This window comes from Triticum aestivum, chromosome 2D (assembly GCF_018294505.1).
Source record: "Triticum aestivum cultivar Chinese Spring chromosome 2D, IWGSC CS RefSeq v2.1, whole genome shotgun sequence".
Lineage (NCBI taxonomy): Eukaryota > Viridiplantae > Streptophyta > Magnoliopsida > Poales > Poaceae > Triticum > Triticum aestivum.
In genome coordinates, this window is record NC_057799.1 from 443,750,254 (window position 1) to 443,770,988 (window position 20,735).

Sequence of the window (20,735 nt, forward strand, 5' to 3'; positions counted from 1 at the left end):
GCCTGAGATCCGCCCAAGATGCAGGCGATAGCGTGTGGCTCCTGGAAGCCCCAAGCCCCCTCGTCTTGGTGGTGGTCGTCGTTCCTTCTTGGTGGCGGCGGCAGCGGGGGAAGACCGGCGTTGCCCTGAGGACGGTCCTCACGAGGCTGATCTCTCCAGGCGCCTTCGCGAGGATGGTCCTGCCAGCGGTCCTCACGAGGCCTGTCGCGCCACTCCTGGCACGGACCACGGTCGTCCCAGCGTCCGCCTCCACGTCCTCCTCCACGGCCGTAGCCCCGGTCGCTATGCTCGGGGCGTCGACCGAAGCGTCCTTCTCGTATGGCTCTGAGCTCTTGACAGTCACTGGTGTTGTGGGTGTTCAGGTTGTGGAAGGCGCAGAACGGTCGGCTCTTCTTGGATGACTCGGGCTGATCCCTGCCCCGCTTGGTGTCCGGCTCCACCGCGAGCACAGCCGCTTCCTTGCCCTTCATGTCCTTGGCCTTGGCCTTCTTCTCCTCTGCTCCCGCAGCGGGCAGCTCGAGGAGGGAAAGGCGCCCCTCCTCAGCTCTTGCGCACTTGGTTGCCAGGTTGAACAGCTCCTGAGATGTGCACAGCTCCTCGTGGATGGCGAGCTCCTCCTTCATCTTGACTTCACGGACGCCGTCACAGAATGTGGAGATGATGGCCTCGTCCGTGACCTTGGGGATCTTGAGGCGAGTGTTGTTGAAGCACTGGATGTACTTCTGGAGGGTCTCTCCTGGTTGCTGCTTGATGCGGCGCAGGTCGCCCGCGGCCGGCGGGCAGTCGCGGGTGCCCTGGAAGTTGGCGACGAAGCGGTCGCGCATCTCATTCCAGGAGGAGATCGAGCCGTGCTGCAAGTTCAGGAGCCAGGAGAGGGCACCATCCTTGAGAGCCATGGGAAACCAGTTCGCCATGACCTTCTCGTCGCCGTTGGCTGCTTCGATGCTCAGCTCGTAGAGCTGCAGGAACTCCGTGGGATCGGCGGTGCCGTCATAGTGGGGAGGCAGATCCGGCTTGAACATGCCTGGCCAGGCGACGCTACGCAGCTCGGGGGTGAAGGCGCGGCAGCCGGCCGTGGTTGCCGGGGCCCGCCTCAGAGGTGGAGCTTGGTCTTGATGAGGTCCACGCACTACCACTGCAGGCGGCACGCGGTCTTGACGAGGCGGTGCGGGGAGCGCTGGTGCAGCTTCTCGCAGTCGAGGGATTTCTTGACAGCTTCTCTCTTCGCGCGCGGGCGCCGGGCGTGGTGGGTCACACCATGGGGCCGCGCGCCGTGGTGCCAAGGCACCGTCTTAGGGCAGAGGTGGTGGAGGCGCGCCATGAGCCTCATCGCCCGTGGCTGGCTGAGGGTCAGGCAGAGAGAGGGACGGCGCCGGGGAGCCCACTGCGGTGCGGACGAGCTCGGCGACGCGGTCGAGCCACTCCTCATAGTAGTCGTCGACTGGGCGGTAGCGCAGGAGCTCGTTCGCCGCGAGAAGCGCGGCCCGCACCTCCATGGGAGCGCGGCGGGCGTGAGACGAAGAACCGGCTGGGGTCAGCGACGGAGTGGCGGTGCGGCCGTCCTACCGCGCCGATGGATGCAGCAAGGACGCCTGCTGCTCGTTCCCCGCCGGGCCGGTGGCAGCGTTGGCGGCGGGAGACGGAGAACGACGAGGTGGCCCGCCGACAGGAGCCATCTGAGCAACGCGGGCGGTGAGGGCAGCCCGGCGCTCAGCTCGAGCACGGCGAGCGTCCGCCATGGAAACGACAGAGCGATGGATCGACGAGAAGGGAGCTATGGCGCACCCCTACCTGGCGCGCCAAATGTCGGATGTGGGGTTCCGGCAAAACCCTTAAGGTTTGAACTCTGGGGTGCGCGCGAAGCCTTTCCCTCCTACTGATCTACGCCCTAGCTCATTAAGAACTCGCGGACGAACTCGACGAACTCGCAACACATAAAGACACGATATTTATACTGGTTCGGGCCACCGTTGTGGTGTAATACCCTACTCCAGTGTGGTGGTGGTGGATTGCCTCTTGGGCTGATGAGGAACAGTACAAGGGGAAGAACAGCCTCCTAAGGTTGAGGTGTTCTTGTGCTCTGTGGACTAGTGGGTGAGAGCTCGATGAACTACTTCGTGCCCCCTACTCTGGTGGCTAGCTCTACTTATATAGGCCCTGGTCCTCTCCCCAAATATTGAGCGGGAAGGGAGCCAACAACGGCGGGCAAATTTGAAGGGGGACAGCTAGTACAAGTTATCCTGACAAAAGTGGTCTTTGCCTGCGAAAGGCTCTGGTGGTGACACCGTCTTGGGCTCCACGATGACCTCCGTCTTGTCGTCCTTCTGGTCTTGGTCTCGTTGCACCGATATGGCAACCTTTGCCTGATGCCTCGGTACTCCTCGCCTGCGCTTGCCTCCTTAGCACCAAAGAGGAAACAAGGACGCCGCGTGCGCTGGCGCCCGCCTGGTGTCGATCGTCATGGCTCACGTCATGAAACCTTGTGAGGTTTGCCCCGCCTTGATATCTCCACTCCTCATGAGCCTACCTGGCTAGGCCACTCCTGAGGAGGTCTTGCGTCGTCTGCCTCGCGAGGCTTGGCCCCTCGCGAGGGTCTTGGATGCTTTGTTGACGAAGGTGGGCCGTACAGGCCCGCTAGCTTAGCCACCCCATGGGCCGCAGACAGGCAAGTCTAGGGACCCCCGTTCCCAGAACGCCGACATAATCCAACCACGTCGTCTATGCGGCCCTTGGGAAACAGGCGAGTTTTAAGGCGAGTGGGGAGGTGCTTGATATTCGCTGCCTTTATAAAGGGATAAGGATTCACCCCCTTTCACCCATGCCTTCTCTCTCTCTGCCCACCCATTCTCGAGCTCCAGCGCCCAAGTCCTCATATCTTCTGCATCAAGAAAGCACTCCGATCATGTCCGGATCCGGAGCGCAGGGCAAGTGGATGGTCTCCGCCGTCAAGGAGAAGGACATCACCTAGCTCCGGGAGGCCGGATATTTGGCCAAGGAGGTCGCCCACCGGCTTTCGACCGAGGGACAGATTGTCCCTACCCCGGAGCCCCATGAGAGGGTAGTGTTCATCCCCCACTTCGTCCGTGGGCTGGGATTTCCACTCCATCCATTCGTCCGCGGACTTATGTTCTACTATGGGGTGGATTTCCATGATCTGGCCCCCAACTCCTTGCTCAACATCTCGGCATTTATTGTCGTGTGCGAGGCCTTCCTCCGCATCTCACCCTACTTCGGATTGTGGCTGAAGATCTTCAATGTGAAGCCGAAGGTGGTGGACGGCCAACACGCAGAGTGTGGAGGCGCCATGGTGAGGAAGATGCCCAACGTCGTATGGCCCAAAGGCACTTTCATGGAGACTGTCAAAGGGTGGCAAAAATAGTGGTTCTATGTCACAGATCCCCGCGACACCACCTGGGCCGAGGCTCCCGAGTTCAGGTCCGGAGCCCCAATGCGGCTCACCTCCTGGCTAGAGAAGGGCCTAGACTGGGCCTCGTCGGACGAGCTGACAGCGCTGCAGACGCGCATAAAGAGCATGGTCGACAAGAACATCAAGCTTGTCAATGTGATCCAGGTGATGCTCTTTCGCCGGATCCTTCCATGCCAAAGCCGGACCTGCAATTTGTGGGAAAAGGGCACTTCGGACGCGACGTCCGAAGACGCCGAGACCCAGTCCGCACCCGCCACCGACGACGACGAGGAGGAGGAGGAAGAAAGCAACTCCCCCCTGCGAGGGGAAGGAAGAAAAGAGCGGCCTCCACGTGTCTGGAGGCCGAAGCATCCAAGAGGGGGAGAGCCTCCCTCGCGGACGACACCGCGCCGGACACCGACAGCAGCTCGGAGGGGCGCCCCAGGGAGAAGCCCCCGGCCGGATCGTAAGTATTCGAAGACTCTGACGCACTTATATGCCCGACTCCCTTATTTCGTAATTATGATGCGTTGAATCACGTGCTGCAGTCCGGCCCACGACAGCTCCCAGCGATCCTCATCGGGGGGTTCGCTGGATCCGAAGGCCATGGATAGTGATTCACTGCCGACGGCCACCTCTCCCAAGGCCATGGATGACACCGAAGCAGTGTCCCGAAGGACTTTCATAGGCCAGGGAGAGGCGCGAGAGGCCATCAAAGCGGCGCCTGAGCCAGCCATGGTTGCTGGGGCCCGCTTTGGAGGTGGAGCTTGGTCTTGGCGAGGTCCACGCGGTGCCGCTGCAGGCGGCGCGCGGTCTTGACGAGGCGGCGCAGGGAGCGCAGGTGCAGCTTCTCGCGGCCGCGGGATTTCTTGGCAGCTTCTCTCTTCGCGCGCGGGCACCGGGCGTGGTGGATCGCGCCGCAGAACCGCGCACCTTGGTGCCAAGGCACCGTCTTGATGCAATGGTGGTGGAGGTGCGCCATGGGTCTCATTGCCCATGGCTGGCTGAGGGTGAGGCAGAGAAAGGGACGGCGCCGGGGAGCCCCCTGCGGCGCGGACGAGCTTGGCGACGCGATCGAGCCACTCCTCGTAGAGGTCGTCGACTGGGCGGTAGCGTAGGAGTTCGTTCGCCACGAGGCTTGCGCCTCCATGGGAGCGCGGCGCGCGTGCGACGAAGAACCGGTCGGGGTCAGCGATGGAGTGGCGGTGTGGCCGTCCTGCCGTACCGATGGATGCAGCGAGGACGCCTGCTGCTCGTTCCCCGCCGGGCCGGTTGTAGCGTTGGTGGCGGGAGACGGAGAACAACGAGGTGGCCCGCCGACGGGAGCCGTCTGAGCAACATGGGTGGTGAGGGCAGCCCGACGCTCAGCTCGAGCACGGCGAGCGTCCGCCATGGAGACGACGTAGCGATGGAGCGACTGATCGACGAGAAGGAGGCTATGGCGCACCCCTACCTGGCTTGCCAAATTTCGGATGTGGGGTTCCGGCAAACCCTTAAGGTTCGAACACTGGGGTGCGCGTGAAGTCTTTCCCTCCTACCGATCTACGCCCTAGCTCGCTAAGATCTCGTGGACGAACTCGACGAACTCGCAACACAGAAAGACACGAGATTTATACTGGTTCGGGCCACCGTTGTGGTGTAATACCCTATCCAGTGTGGTGGTGGTGGATTGCCTCTTGGGCTGGTGATGAACAGTACAGAGGGAAGAACAGCCTCCTGACAGCTGGGACCCCCATTGACAGCTGGGACCCGTCAGATTTGGTGGCTGACTTGTGGGCCTACTAAGCGGACGTGTACGCAGGGCTTTGTCAACTTAATCAATAAATGATTCTAGCAGCTGGACCGTTGGATGTTAATCCAACATCCGTGCTCCTTCTTCAACCTCTGTTCTTGCTCCTGTCTCCCGTGGGCGGCACCGCGGCTGTGCTGCCCCGCACCCGAACCAGTCAAGTTTCCCACTCCCTCCATCTGCGACTCCACTACCCCTTTCTTCCCCATCTCCAGGCCGTTCTAGTCTGGGGCCTCGCCGTCGTCCACCGGCCTTGGTGCCCTCGGCACGGTGTGGTCAACGTGGTCAACAACCGAGAGTCATCGGAAGATGACTGTACGTGAGAGGCTGACAGCGGGGACGCACCACGCCCATGGACACATGCATGCAACAGAACGCGGCGTGGTCAACATGGTCAAGGAACAACTTCCATCGGAAGTGTACTGTACGTGGAGAGGTTGGCAGCTGGGTCCACGGCCGCAGCAAGGAAGTGCCTCCTTATTACGCGGAAAATAATGATTCCTCCACCTGACAGCAGGGACCCACCGGACGGGCCACCATATTTTACAAAAAAAAATGTTTCCCCCCTGACTGCTGGGACCCACCGGACGGGCCACCGTATTTCACGAAAAAAAGGTCCCCCCGCTGTCAGCTCGGACCCACCGGAAGTGCCTCCTTATTATGCAGAAAAAATGAGTACTCCCCCTGCTAGCTGGGACCCACCTTGGTGGGAGGCTGACTTGTGGGCCTACTAAGTTGACGGGGACGGAGGGCTTTGTCAACTTAGTCAATATGAACGATTCTAGCTCCAGTGATCGTATGATGTCCATCCAACGGCCGTAGTGCTTCTTCAACCTCTGGTCTTCTTGCTCCAGCCGCCTAAACCAGCGTCGGTCGTGTCGCGTGCTCCTGCCTCCCGTGGCCGGCTGTGATGCCGCGGAGGCCTCACCGCCCCCTACTACTCCCACCGCTGGCCACGCCATCCCTCTACTCACCCACACCCCCTGTTATTCTGCGGCGACGGCAGCCTCACACCGCAGCCGAACCAGTGAACCCTCGTACTCCTCTCCGCGTGGGCATCCACTGCCACGTCTTCCCCGGCTCCGCGCCGTCCCCTTCTTAAGCCTCGTCATCACCCACCGCCTTGGTGCTCTCGGCGTGGCGTGGTCAATGTGGTCAATGACCGACTTCCATCAAAAGAGTACTGTACGTGGAGAGGCTGACAGCTGGGTCCACGTGTAACACCCCGCATGTAACTTTCCATATTTGTAACTCCGACTCTTGCCATTTTCGGCTGTGTGCTATGATATTCCCTTCGTGGTCGGGTTTTGTTTTTCATTTTTTATTTTGTTCATGTCATGCATTTCATATCATGTCATCATGTGCATTGCATTTGCATACGTGTTCGTCTCATGCATCCGAGCATTTTCCTCGTTGTCCGTTTTGCAATCCAGCGCTCCTATCTCCTCCGGTGCATCCCTCTTGTTTTCTTTCGTGAGCGGGTGTCAAACATTCTCGGAATGGACCGAGGCTTGTCACATGGCCTTAATATACCACCCGGAGACCACCGGTCAAGTTTCGTTCCATTTGGAGGTCGTTTGGTACTCCAACGGTTAACCGGGCATCCGCAATGTCCATTTGAGTGTCCAGCAAAAAAAACCCTCAAAACCAGCCCAAAACCCACCAAACTCTCTTCCATGCTCTAGGTTGTTCGATCACGATCGTGTGGGCGAAAACAGCACCTCATTTGGAGCCTCCTAGCTCCCTCTACCTATAAATATGTGAGACCCCCGAGATTTTCGCGCAGTCCAACCCTAGCTCCGTTCCCTCTCCGCCGCCGGACACGTCCGGACCGGACCGGACGCGTCCGCCGCCGCGCCCCGCCCAATCGGGGGCCGCCACGTGTCGCCGCCGCCATCTCCACCGCGCCGGCCCGCCGCGGGCCCGCCGGCCCAAACCGCCGTCGCCCGACGCGCCTGCCCCGCCGCCTGCCCGCACCGCCGCCGTGCCCGCGCGCCGCCCCGCGCCGCCGCCGGCCGCCAGCCTTCTCCTCCCGCAGCTCCGGCCACCGCCCCGCCTCCTTCTTCCTCTCCCGTCGCCGGCGAGGCCAAGCCCGAGCCCGAGCTCTTCCCTCGATTGGATCTGGTACTGCCGTCGACTTTTCCCGAAACCCTAATTTTCTCCAAGTCCTTTTTTCTCACAATATATACCCCTATTCATAGCTCCATAATTTCTTGCATGTAGCTCCGATTCGCGCGTGTAATATGTCAAATTGTCCGTCTCACGATGCTCTACATTTTGTTCAATTTCACCATGTTCATTAGAGGTCATCTTGATGCCCAAATCTCTGTTGGAAGAGGGCTAGTTGCTGTTATCCTCTGGTTCTTAACAGAACTTGGAGATTTGTCATTTTTGTATCTTTAAATCTGTGCATCTTATGGGCATGAGCTCTACATGTGTTTTATTGTATGCCATGCCATCTTTCCAAGGGTGTATGCCATGTATTTTTGTGATCTATGTGGTGACTAGCACAAGCATGCAAAGTAGGCTCCGTAATGTTTCTGATTTCAGGGACTTAGTGATTTCTCCAAGTCTTTGTCTGCTGTTATTTTGATGCCATGTAAACTTGATGCTACAGAGAGATCCATGCATATTTTGGTGATGTTCATTAAGGATGTTTTGTTGCTATAGTTGTAATTGATCCATTCCTGCCCTTTTTGCAATTATGGAGTGTCATAGCATGACTCAATCTTGCTCTACTTTTGCTATAAAATATTTCTGGCAGATTCTTAACATGATATTCATTTTTGCCAACCTCATTGTAGTTGACCCATATATGCTATGCTTTTGTTCTTGCTAGGGATAGCTTCATAAACATGCCATCTTGCTGTAGGTATGCTAGTTTTGTCATGCATTGCTATGTAGTGAGTGCATCAAGCTCACCAACATGCCTACATATTATTGTTTCTGCCATGCTCTGTTTTCTGCCAAGTCTGAAACCTGATAACGGAACTTGCTATGTTCACATGCTTGCGATCATATCTTCTGGCCTTTTTGGCTTATGGTCAGTAAGGGACTTTTGTCATGTGCATTTAGTAGAACACTGCCATGCCTTGTTTTACTACGTTAAGTTCCTGCAGCATGTTGATTTCGTGCTCTGAACATTACTACCTGATGCTGTTTTCTGCCATGTCCAGTTTTTTCACCAAGTCTGTGATCCTGTTATCTTTTGCACTTTTGCCATGCTTGTTTGAGCTTGATATGTTGTGATCTAGCCGTAGCTCATTGTTCATTTTTTATCAATCATCTCCTGTAGATTACTTCCATGTGCTTTGTTGCTATGTTGGAGTGTTGTAGCATTGTTACTTGTTGCATTTTAAGTGCTATCCTGCTGTTAATCGCAGATTCGTGTCATCCTTGTTTTGCTTGCCATTTGCAAACCGTGCATCCGTTTCCGGTGATCTTTATATCGATTTCGACCGAAATCATCCCATCGTTCCAGTGGCATGCTTGGTTTGCCAAGTTACTGCCTTGTTCATCATTTTCCTTCCGGAGCACGCATATGCATCGCATATCATATCTTGCATATCATACATGTTTTGCATCTTGATGCTTGTGCATTTCTCGTGGTTGATTGTGGTTCCGTTTGTTTGTGTTCTTGTCTTGGGTAGAGCCGGGAGACGAGTTCGTGAACGAGGAACCTGTCGAGTACGCTTACGAGGATCAAGCTTTCGACAACTCTGAGAACCTTGCAGGCAAGATGACCACCCCTCGAAATCACTTCTATCTTTGCTTTGCTAGTTGTTCGCTCTTTTGCCATGCTGCGCTACCTATCACTTGCTATATCATGCCTCCCATATTGCCATGTCAGCCTCTAACCATCCTTTCCTAGCAAACCGTTGTTTGGCTAAGTTACCGCTTTTGGTCAGCCCTTCTTATAGCGTTGCTAGTTGCAGGTGAAGTTGAAGTTTGTTCCATGTCGGAACATGGATATGTTGGGATATCACAATATCTCTTATTTAATTAATACATCTATATATATTTGGTAAAGGGTGGAAGGCTCGGCCTTATGCCTGGTGTTTTGTTCCACTCTTGCCGCCCTAGTTTCTGTTATACCGGGATTATGTTCCTTGAGTTTGCGTTCCTTACGCGGTCGGGTGATTTATGGGACCCCCTTGACAGTTCGCCTTGAATAAAACTCCTCCAGCAAGGCCCAACCTTGGTTTTACCTTTTGCCACCTAAGCCTTTTCCCCCGGGTTTTCGCGAGCCCGAGGGTCATCTTTATTTTAAACCCCCGGACCAGTGCTCCTTCGAGTGCTGGCCCAAACCGAGCGATGTCCGGCGCCCCCTGGGCAACCAGGGTCTATGCCAACCCGATGTCTGGCTCATCCGTTGTGCCCTGAGAACGAGATATGTGCAGCTCCTATCGGGATTTGTCGGCACATTCAGGGGCTTTGCTGGTTTTGTTTTACCATTGTCGAAATGTCTTGTAAACCGGGATTCCGAGACTGATCGGGTCTTTCCGGGAGAAGGTTTATCCTTCGTTGACCGTGAGAGCTTATGATGGGCTAAGTTGGGACACCCCTGCAGGGTATTATCTTTAGAAAGCCGTGCTCGCGGTTATGAGGCAGATGGGAATTTGTTAATGTCCGGTTGTAGAGAACTTGTCACTTGACCCAATTAAAATACATCAACCATGTGTGTAGCCGTGATGGTCTCTTCTCGGCGGAGTCCGGGAAGTGAACACGGTTTGAGTTATGTATGACATAAGTAGGAGTTCAGGATCACTTCTTGGTCATTACTAGAAGACGACCGCTCCGTTGCTTCTCTTCTCGCTCTCTTTTGCGTATGTTAGCCACCATATATGCTTATTGCCGCTGCAGCTCCACCTCAATACACCATCCTTTCCTATAAGCTTAAATAGTCTTGATCTCGCGGGTGTGAGATTGCTGAGTCCTCGTGACTCACAGATTCTACCAAAACAGCTGCAGGTGCCAACGATGCCAGTGCAGATGATGGGGTCGATCTCAAGTGGGAGTTCGACGAGGAACGTGGTCGTTACTATGTGTCTTTTCCTGATGATCAGTAGTGGAGCCCAGTTGGGACGATCGGGGATCTAGCATTTGGGGTTGTCTTATTTTCATTTGGATCTTGACCGTAGTCGGTCTATGTTTGTATTTTGGATGATGTATGAGATATATTCATGTATTGTGTGAAGTGGCGATTGTAAGCCAACTCTTTATCCCATTCTTGTTCATTACATGGGATTGTGTGAAGATGACCCTTCTTGCGACAAAACCACTATGCGGTTATGCCTCTAAGTCGTGCCTCGACACGTGGGAGATATAGCCGCATCGTGGGCGTTACACCACGGCAGCCGCAAGGAAGTGCCTCCTTATTATGCGCAAAATAATTATTCCTGCACCTGACAGCGGGACCCATCGGACGGGCCACCGTATTTTGCAAAAAAAATGTTTCCCCCTGACTGCTGGGACCCACCAACTACATCTTCGCACGCAAGGAAGTGTGTCCGGGCAAAAAAAACGATTCGCCCCCCTGACTGCTGGGACCCACCAGCTATATCTTTGCATGCAAGGAAGTGCCTGACAGTCGGGGCCCACCTGGTCGAAGCATACGTAGCATTGTCATTCTGGTCGCGAACGTGTGCGTACATACTGGTCGACATAGAGCACGCACGTGTCGTAGTAGAGGCGCGCATGTAGCATGTACACGTACGTACAGCGGCTAGTGTGCAAGAAAGAAAATATGACCACGTACGTACATACGGGCGGGGTCTCGAACGCCTACTCACGCATACGTACGGTCAGGGCTCATGTACATTGCTGGGTCGAAACGGAGAAACAGCGTCGTCGTCGTGTTCATGGGGAGCCAACCGGCTGGGTCGGAACGGAATGCGTCGTCGTGTTCATCGGGAGGGCTTGGACGGAACAGCCGATGGAAATGAGGCCTGGCGTACCGCAGAACGTAGGAAACGGCCTTGTGTTCGACCGGCCATGGTCGAAACGGGATCCTGTTCATCGGGAGGGGTCTGGCGTACCGCAAAACGGAGGAAACGAACCTCCTATGGTCGAAACGGGGGTCCTATTGATCGGCAGGGGTGTGGCGTACCACAAAACAGAGGAAACGGACTTGTGTTGGAGTGCTACGGTTGAAACGGGGGTCCTTTTCATCGGGAGGGGTGTGGCGTACCGCAAAACAGGACTCCATGGGATATTGTTCATCTCCACCGTTGACCCCCTCCAGCCTCCACGGGCTACTGTTTCATCCACCGTCGACCTCCTCCAGCCTCCACCTGCGACTGTTCATCCACGGGCTCCTGTTCATCCAGCCTCCACCGCGCGCTACTCCACCGGCTACTGTTCAACTAGCCCTCTCCACTGGCTCCTGTTCAACCACCCATCCACAGGCTACTGTTTATCCAGCCCTCCACCGTCTACTGTGTTGGAAATATGCCCTAGAGGCAATAATAAATGGTTATTATTATATTTCTTTGTTCATGGTAATTGTCTATTATTCATGCCATAATTGTATTGTCCGGAAATCGTAATACATGTGTGAATACATAGACCACAACCTGTCCCTAGTAAGCCTCTAGTTGACTAGCTCGTTGATCAACAGATAATCATGGTTTCCTGACTATGGACATTGGATGTCATTGATAACGGGATCACATCATTAGGAGAATGATGTGATGGACAAGACCCAATCTTAAGCATAGCATAAAAGATCGTGTAGTTTCGTTTGCTAGAGCTTTTCCAATGTCAAGTATCTTTTCCTTAGACAATGAGATCGTGCAACTCCCGGATACCGTAGGAGTGCTTTGGGTGTGCCAAACATCACAACGTAACTGGGTGACTATAAAGGTGCATTACGGGTATCTCCGAAAGTGTCTGTTGGGTTGGCACGGATTGAGACTGAGATTTGTCACTCCGTGTGACGGAGAGGTATCTCTGGGCCCACTCGGTAATGCATCATCATAATGAGCTCAATGTGACTAAGGCGTTAGTCACGGGATCATGCATTGCGGTACGAGTAAAGAGACTTGCCGGTAACGACATTGAACAAGGTATTGGGATACCGACGATCGAATCTCGGGCAAGTAACATACCGATTGACAAAGGGAATTGCATACGGATTGATTGAATCCTCGACACCGTGGTTCATCCGATGAGATCATCGTGGAACATGTGGGAGCCAGCATGGGTATCCAGATCCCGCTGTTGGTTATTGACCGGAGAGGCCTCTCGGTCATGTCTGCATGTCTCCCGAACCCGTAGGGTCTACACACTTAAGGTTCGGTGACGCTAGGGTTGTAGAGATATATGTATGCGGAAACCCGAAAGTTGTTCGGAGTCCCGGATGAGATCCCGGACGTCACGAGAGGTTCCGGAGTCCGGAGGTGAAGAATTATATATAGGAAGTCAAGTTTCGGCCACCGGGAGAGTTTTGGGGGTTACCGGTATTGTACCGGGACCACCGGAAGGGTCCCGGGGGTCCACCGGGTGGGGCCACCTATCCCGGAGGGCCCCGTGGGCTGAAAGTGGAAGGGAACCAGCCCTTAGTGGGCTGGGGCGCCCCCCTTGGGCCTCCCCCATGCGCCTAGGATTGGGAACCCTAAGCGGGGAGCTTCCCCCTTGCCTTGGGGGGCAAGGCACCCCTTTCCACCCCTTGGCCGCCGCCCCCCTTGGAGATCTGATCTCCCAAGGGCTGGCGCCCCCCCCCAGGGGTCCTATAAATAGTGGGGGGGAGGGAGGGCAGCAAACTACAGCCTTGGGCGCCTCCCTCCTCCCCTGCAACACCTCTCTCTCTCTCGCAGAAGCTCGGTGAAGCCCTGCCGGAGACTCGCTACATCCACCACCACGCCGTCGTGCTGTTGGATCTCCATCAACCTCTCCTTCCCCCTTGCTGGATCAAGAAGGAGGAGACGTCGCTGCACCGTACATGTGTTGAACGCGGAGGTGCCGTCCGTTCGGCACTCGGTCATCGGTGATTTGGATCACGGCGAGTACGACTCCGTCATCCACGTTCATTGGAACACTTCCGCTCGCGATCTACAAGGGTATGTATATGCACTCCTTTCCCCTCGTTGCTAGTAGACTCCATAGATACATCTTGGTGAGCGTAGGAAAATTTTAAAATTATGCTACGATTCCCAACAGTGGCATCATGAGCCAGGTCTATGCGTAGTTACTATGCACGAGTAGAACACAAAGCAGTTGTGGGTGTTGAGTTTGCCAATTCTTCTTGCCGCTACTAGTCTTTTCTTGTTTCGGCGGCATTGTAGGATGAAGCGGCCCGGACCGATCTTACACGTACACTTACGTGAGACAGGTTCCACCAACTGACATGCACAAGTTGCATAAGGTGGCTAGCGGGTGTCTGTCTCTCCTACTTTAGTCGGAACGGATTCGATGAAAAGGGTCCTTATGAAGGGTAAATAGAAATTGGCAAATCACGTTGTGGTCATACGTAGGTAAGAAACGTTCTTGCTAGAAACCTACAAACCACGTAAAAACTTGCAACAACAATTAGAGGACGTCTAACTTGTTTTTGCAGCAAGTGCTATGTGATGTGATATGGCCAGAAGATGTGATGAATGATATATGTGATGTATGAGATTAACCATATTCTTGTAATAGGAATCACGACTTGCATGTCGATGAGTATGACAACCGGCAGGAGCCATAGGAGTTGTCTTTATTATTTTGCATGACCTGCGTGTCATTGAATAATGCCATGTAAATTACTTTACTTTGTTGCTAAACGCGTTAGCCATAGAAGTAGAAGTAATCGTTGGCGTGACGACTTCATGAAGACACAATGATGGAGATCATGATGATGGAGATCATGGTGTCATGCCGGTGACGAAGATGATCATGGTGCCCCGAAGATGGAGATCAAAGGAGCATGATGATATTGGCCATATCATGTCACTATTTGATTGCATGTGATGTTTATCATGTTTTTGCATCTTATTTGCTTAGAACGACGGTAGTAAGTAAGATGATCCCTTATAATAATTTCAAGAAAGTGTTCACCCTAACAGTGCACCGTTGCGAAGGTTCGTTGTTTCGAAGCACCACGTGATGATCGGGTGTGATAGATTCTAACATTCGAATACAACGGGTGTTGACGAGCCTAGCATGTACAGACATGGCCTCGGAACACACGCAATACACTTAGGTTGACTTGACGAGCCTAGCATGTACAGACATGGCCTCGGAACACGGAGGACCGAAAGGTCGAGCATGAGTCGTATAGAAGATACGATCAACATGGAGATGTTCACCGATCTTGACTAGTCCGTCTCACGTGATGATCGGACACGGCCTAGTTAAACTCGGATCATGTTTCACTTAGATGACTAGAGGGATGTCTATCTGAGTGGGAGTTCATAATCAGATGAACTTCATTATCATGAACATAGTCAAATAGGTATTTGCAAATTATGTCATGCTTGCGCTTTAGTTCTACTGGTTAAGATATGTTCCTAGAGAAAATTTAGTTGAAAGTTGGTAGTAGCAATTATGCGGACTGGGTCCGTAAACTGAGGATTGTCCTCATTGCTGCACAGAAGGCTTATGTCCTTAATGCACCGCTCGGTGTGCTGAACCTCAGCGTCGTCTGTAGATGTTACGAAACATCTGACATACACGTTTTGATGACTACGTGATAGTTCAGTGCGGTTTAGAATTGTGGCACCAAAGACGTTTTTGAAACGTCGCAGAACATGTGAGATGTTCCGAAGACTGAAATTGGGATTTCAGACAAGTGCCCACGTCAAGAGGTATGAGACCTCTGACAAGTTTCTTAAGCCTGCAAACTAAGGGAGAAAAGCTCAATCGTTGAGCGTGTGCTCAGATTGTCTGAGTGCCACAATCGCTTGAATCGAGTGAGAGTTAATCTCCCAGATGATATAGTGATAGTTCTCCATAGTCACTGCCACCAAGCTAGTAGAGCTTCGTGATGAACTATGACATATCAAGGATAGTTATGATGATCCTTGAGCTATTCGCGATGTTTGACACCGCGAGAGTAGAAATCAACAAGGAGCATCAATTGTTGATGGTTAGTAAAACCACTAGTTTAAGAAGGGCAAGGGCAAAAGGGATACTTCATGAAACAGCAAGTCGTTTGTTGCTCTAGTGAAGAATCCCAAGGTTGAACCCAAACCCGAGACTAAGTGCTTCTGTAATGAGAGGAACAGTCACTGAAGCAGTACTACCCTAGATACTTGGCAGATGAGAAGGCAGGCAAGGTCGACAGAAGTATATTGGATATACGTTATATGAATGTGTACTTTACTAGTACTCCTAGCAGCACCAGGGTATTAGATACTGGTTCGGTTGCTAAGTGTTAGTAACTCGAAATGAAAGCTGCGGAATAAATGGAGACTAGCTAAAGGTGAGATGACGATATGTGTTGGAAGTGTTTCCAAGGTTGATGTGATCAAGCATCGCATGCTCCCTCTACCATCGAGATTTGGTGTTTGCGTTGAACATGATTGGATTATGTTTACCGCAAAACGGTTATTCATTTAAGGAGAATAATGGTTACTCTGTTTATTTGAATAATACCTTCAATGGTCTTGCACCTAAAATGAATCTCGATCGTAGTGATACACATGTTCGTGCCAAAAGATATAAAATAGTAATGATAGTACCACATACTTGTGGCACTGCAACTTGAGTCATATTGGTGTAGAACGCATGAAGAAGCTCCATGTAGATGGATCTTTGGACTCACTCGTTTTTGAAAAGATTGAGACATGTGAACCATGTCTATTGGTATATATGCATGCAGATGGATCGTTTGTACTCACTTGATTTTGAATCACTTGAGACATGCAAATCATACCACATGGGCAAGATGACTGAAAGGCCTCGTTTTCAGTAAGATGGAACAAGAGAGCAATTTATTGGAAGTAATACATTTTGATGTATGCAGTCCAATGAATGCTGAGGCATGCAGTGGATATCGTTATGTTCTTACTTCACAGATGATTTGAGTAGATGCTGAGAATATTTACTTGATGAAACACAAGTCTGAATTATTGAAAGGTTCAAGTAATTTCAGAGTGAAGTTGAAGATCGTCGTGACAAGAGGATAAAATGTCTGTGATATGATCATAGAGATGAGTATCTGAGTTACGAGTTTGGCACACAATTAAGACATTGTGGAAAGTGTTTCACAATTAATACCGCCTGGAACACCATAGTGTGATGGTGTGTCCGGACATCATAGCTGCACCTTATTGGATATGGTGCATACCATGATGTCTCTTATCGAATTACCACTATCGTTTATGGGTTAGGCATTAGAGACAACCGCATTCACTTTAAAAGGGGCACCACGCAATTCCGTTGAGACGACACCGTTTAGAGAAACCTAAGTTGTCGTTTCTTAAAAGTTTGGGGCTGTGAAGCTTATGTGAAAAAGTTTCAGGCTGATAAGCTCGAACCCAAAGCGGACAAATGCATCTTCATAGAATACCCAAAACAGTTGGGTATACCTCCTATTTCAGATCTGGAAGCAAAAGTAATTGCTTCTAGAGACAGGTCCTTTCTCGAGGAAAAGTTTCTCTCGAAAGAATTGAGTGGGAGGATGGTGGAGACTTGATAAGGTTATTGAACCGTCACTTCAACTAGTGTGTAGCAGGGCACAGGAAGTTGTTCCTGTGGCACCTACACCAATTGAAGTGGAAGCTTATGATGGTGATCATAAAACTTCGGATCAAGTCACTACCAAACCTCGTAGGACGACGAGGATGCGTAATACTTCAGAGTAGTACGTGATCCTGTCTTGGAAGTCATGTTGCTAGACAACTATGAACCTACGAGCTATGGAGAAGCGATGGTGGGCCCATATTCCGACGAATGGCTCGAGGCCATTAAATCCGAGATAGAATCCATGTATCAGAACAAAGCATGGACTTTGGTGAACTTGCCCGATGATCGGCAAACCATTGAGATGAATGGATCTTTAAGAAGAAGACGGACATGGACGGTAATGTTACCGTCTATGAAGCTCGACTTGTGGCAAAGAGTATTTTCACAAGTTCAAGGAGTTGACTACGATGAGTTTTTCTCATCCGTAGCGATGCTTAGGTCCATCGGAATCATGTTAGCATTAGCTACATTTATGAAATCTGGCAGATGGATGTCAAAACAAGTTTCCTTACCAGTTTTCGTAAGGAAAGGTTGTATGTGATACAATCAGAAAGGTTTTGTCGATCCTAAGGATGCTAAAAGGTATGCTAGCTCCAGCGATCCTTCCATGGATTAGAGCAAGCATCTCGGAGTCAGAATATACTCTTTGATGAAGTGATCAAAGTTTTTGGGTTTATACAAAGTTTGTTAGAAACTTGTATTTACAATAAAGTGAGTGGGAGCGCTACAACATTTCTGATAAGTATATGTGAATGACATATTGTTGATCCGAAATGATGTAAAATTTCTGGAAAGCATAAAGGGTTGTTTGAAAGGAGTTTTTCAAAGGAAGACCTGGATAAAGCTGCTTACATATTGGGCATCAAGATCCATAGAGATAGATCAAGACGCCTGATGATACTTTCAAAAGACAGCACACCTTGACATGATTTTGAAAGAGTTCAAAATAGATCAGCAAAGAAGGAGTTCTTGGCTGTGTTACAAGGTGTGAGTATTGAGTGAGACTCAAGACCTGACCACAGCGGAAGATAGAGAAAGGACGAAGGTCGTCCCCTATGCTTTAGACATAGGCTCTATAGTATGCTATGTTGTGTACCGCACATGTAGTGTGCCTTGCCATGAGTTGGTCAAGAGGGTACAATGGTGATCCGGGAAAGGATCTCATGACAGCGGTCGAACTTATCCTTAGTACCTAGTGGATTAAGGAATTTTCTCGATTATGGAGGTGGAAAGGAGTTCGTCGTAAAGGGTTACGTCGATGCGAACTTTGACACTAATCCGGATGACTCTGAGTAGTAAACCGGATTCGTATAGTAGAGCAATTATTTGAAATGGCTCCAAATAGCACGTGGTAGCATCCACAAGATGACATAGATATTCGTAAAGCACACGGTTCTGAAAGGTTCTGACCCGTTGACTAATAACCTCTCTCACAAGCATAACATGACCAAACCAGAACACATTGAGTGATAATCACATAGTGATGTGAACTAGATTGTTGACTCTAGTAAACTCTTTAGATGTTGGTCACATGGTGATGTGACCAGTGAGTGTTAATCACATGGTGATGTGAACTAGATTATTGACTCTAGTGCAAGTGGGAGACTGTTGGAAATATGCCCTAGAGGCAATAATCAATGGTTATTATTATATTTCTTTGTTCATGGTAATTGTCTATTATTCATGCTATAATTGTACTATCCGGAAATCGTAATACATGTGTGAATACATAGACCACAACCTGTCCCTAGTAAGCATCTAGTTGACTAGCTCATTGATCAACAGATAGTCATGGTTTCCTGACTATGGACATTGGATGTCATTGATAACGGGATCACATCATTAGGAGAATGATGTGATGGACAAGACCCAATCTTAAGCATAGCATAAAAGATCGTGTAGTTTCGTTTGCTAGCATGGGTATCCAGATCCCGCTGTTGGTTATTGACCGGAGAGGCGTCTCGGTCATGTCTGCATGTCTCCCGAACCCGTAGGGTCTACACACTTAAGGTCTGGTGACGCTAGGGTTGTAGAGATATATGTATGTGGAAACCCGAAAGTTGTTCGGAGTCCCGGATGAGATCCCGGACGTCACGAGAGGTTCCGGAATTGTCCGGAGGTGAAGAATTATATATAGGAAGTCAAGTTTCGGCCACCGGGAGAGTTTCGGGGGTTACCGGTATTATACCGGGACCACCGGAAGGGTCCCGGGGGTCCACCGGGTGGGGCCACCTATCCCGGAGGGCCCCGTGGGCTGAAAGTGGAAGGGAACCAGCCCTTAGTGGGCTGGGCTGCCCCCCTTGGGCCTCCCCCCATGCGCCTAGGGTTGGGAACCCTAAGGGGGGGGAGCTTCCCCCTTGCCTTGGGGGGCAAGGCACCCCTTTCCACCCCTTGGCCGCCGCCCCCCCTTGGAGATCTGATCTCCCAAGGGCTGGCGCCCCCCCCCCCAGGGGTCCTATAAATAGTGGGGGGAGGGAGGGCAGCAAACTACAGCCTTGGGCGCCTCCCTCCTCCCCTGCAACACCTCTCTCTCTCTCGCAGAAGCTCGGCGAAGCCCTGCCGGAGACCCGCTACATCCACCACCACGCCGTCGTGCTGTTGGATCTCCATCAACCTCTCCTTCCCCCTTGCTGGATCAAGAAGGAGGAGACGTCGCTGCACCGTACGTGTGTTGAACGCGGAGGTGCCATCCGTTCGGCACTCGGTCATCGGTGATTTGGATCACGGCGAGTATGACTCCGTCATCCACGTTCATTGGAACGCTTCCGCTCGCGATCTACAAGGGTATGTAGATGCACTCCTTTCCCCTCGTTGCTAGTAGACTCCGTAGATGCATCTTGGTGAGCGTAGGAAAATTTTAAAATTATGCTACGATTCCCAACATACTGTTCATCCAGCCCTCCACGGGGTGGTCCTGTTCATCCAGCCCTCCACGGGGTCCTGTTCATCCAGCCCCAGCCGGCTCGATCGATCGGGGTCCTGTTCATCCAGAGGCAACACCACGGGGTCCTGTTCATCCACCCCCACCGGGAACTGTTCATCCAAACCCCCCAGCAATGCTCACTTTTCATCCAGAGGCAGCATCGATCGGCTTCAGTTAGCAGCAGTAGCGAAGGAATCGCTCGATCGGGTTCAGTTAACACCCATCGATCGATCGCTCAGGCTCGGTAACGCGTAGCCTGCAGTGCAATCGCTTGGGTTCAGTTAGAGCCCTACACCTCGCACACATGCGCGTACGTGTACGAGAGAAACGCGCATCGCTCGGCCCCCGACCACCCACCGTAACCGGGAACTCCCCGATATTTTCCTCGCCCTCGCTTCTACCATGGTTTTTTCCGTCATGGACGGCCCAAAGAATGTCATGCAGCTGTGTCTCCGGCCCGCCCAGGACGAAAAGCGCATTTTTTGTCATGATTTTTTGTCATAGAAGTAGGAGCCCACCACATCTATGATGATACCGGGTTTTGTCACAATTATTGTCATAGAAGTGTCATAAGTATGACAGGAAAAAAATTCGTTCGGCCCAAAATGTCACGGATGTGTCTTTTTTTGTAGTGCTGGTTGCGGCCCTGCGGATGTCCACTGCAAGGGCCTTGCCGGAGCCCCGGCAAGTGTCTTGCCGCGGCGTCATGGGCGTCCCCGGCAAGGGTCTTGCCGGGGGGTCTCGTGGGTATCCTCGGCAAGGATCTCGTCTTATGATTCTCATCTAGTCTTGTATGTTCTTAGTCTTCACAAAGATCTGCATGCCACCATGTAGGCGCCTCCCAAGCTCTGGTTCCAATGTGGTTGAGGACATCGGAACTCTTAGGCTCAAGGGTGGCAGCCCTGCTGGCGTTGGGCAAGTTGCCCCGGCAAGGTTCTTGCCCGGGC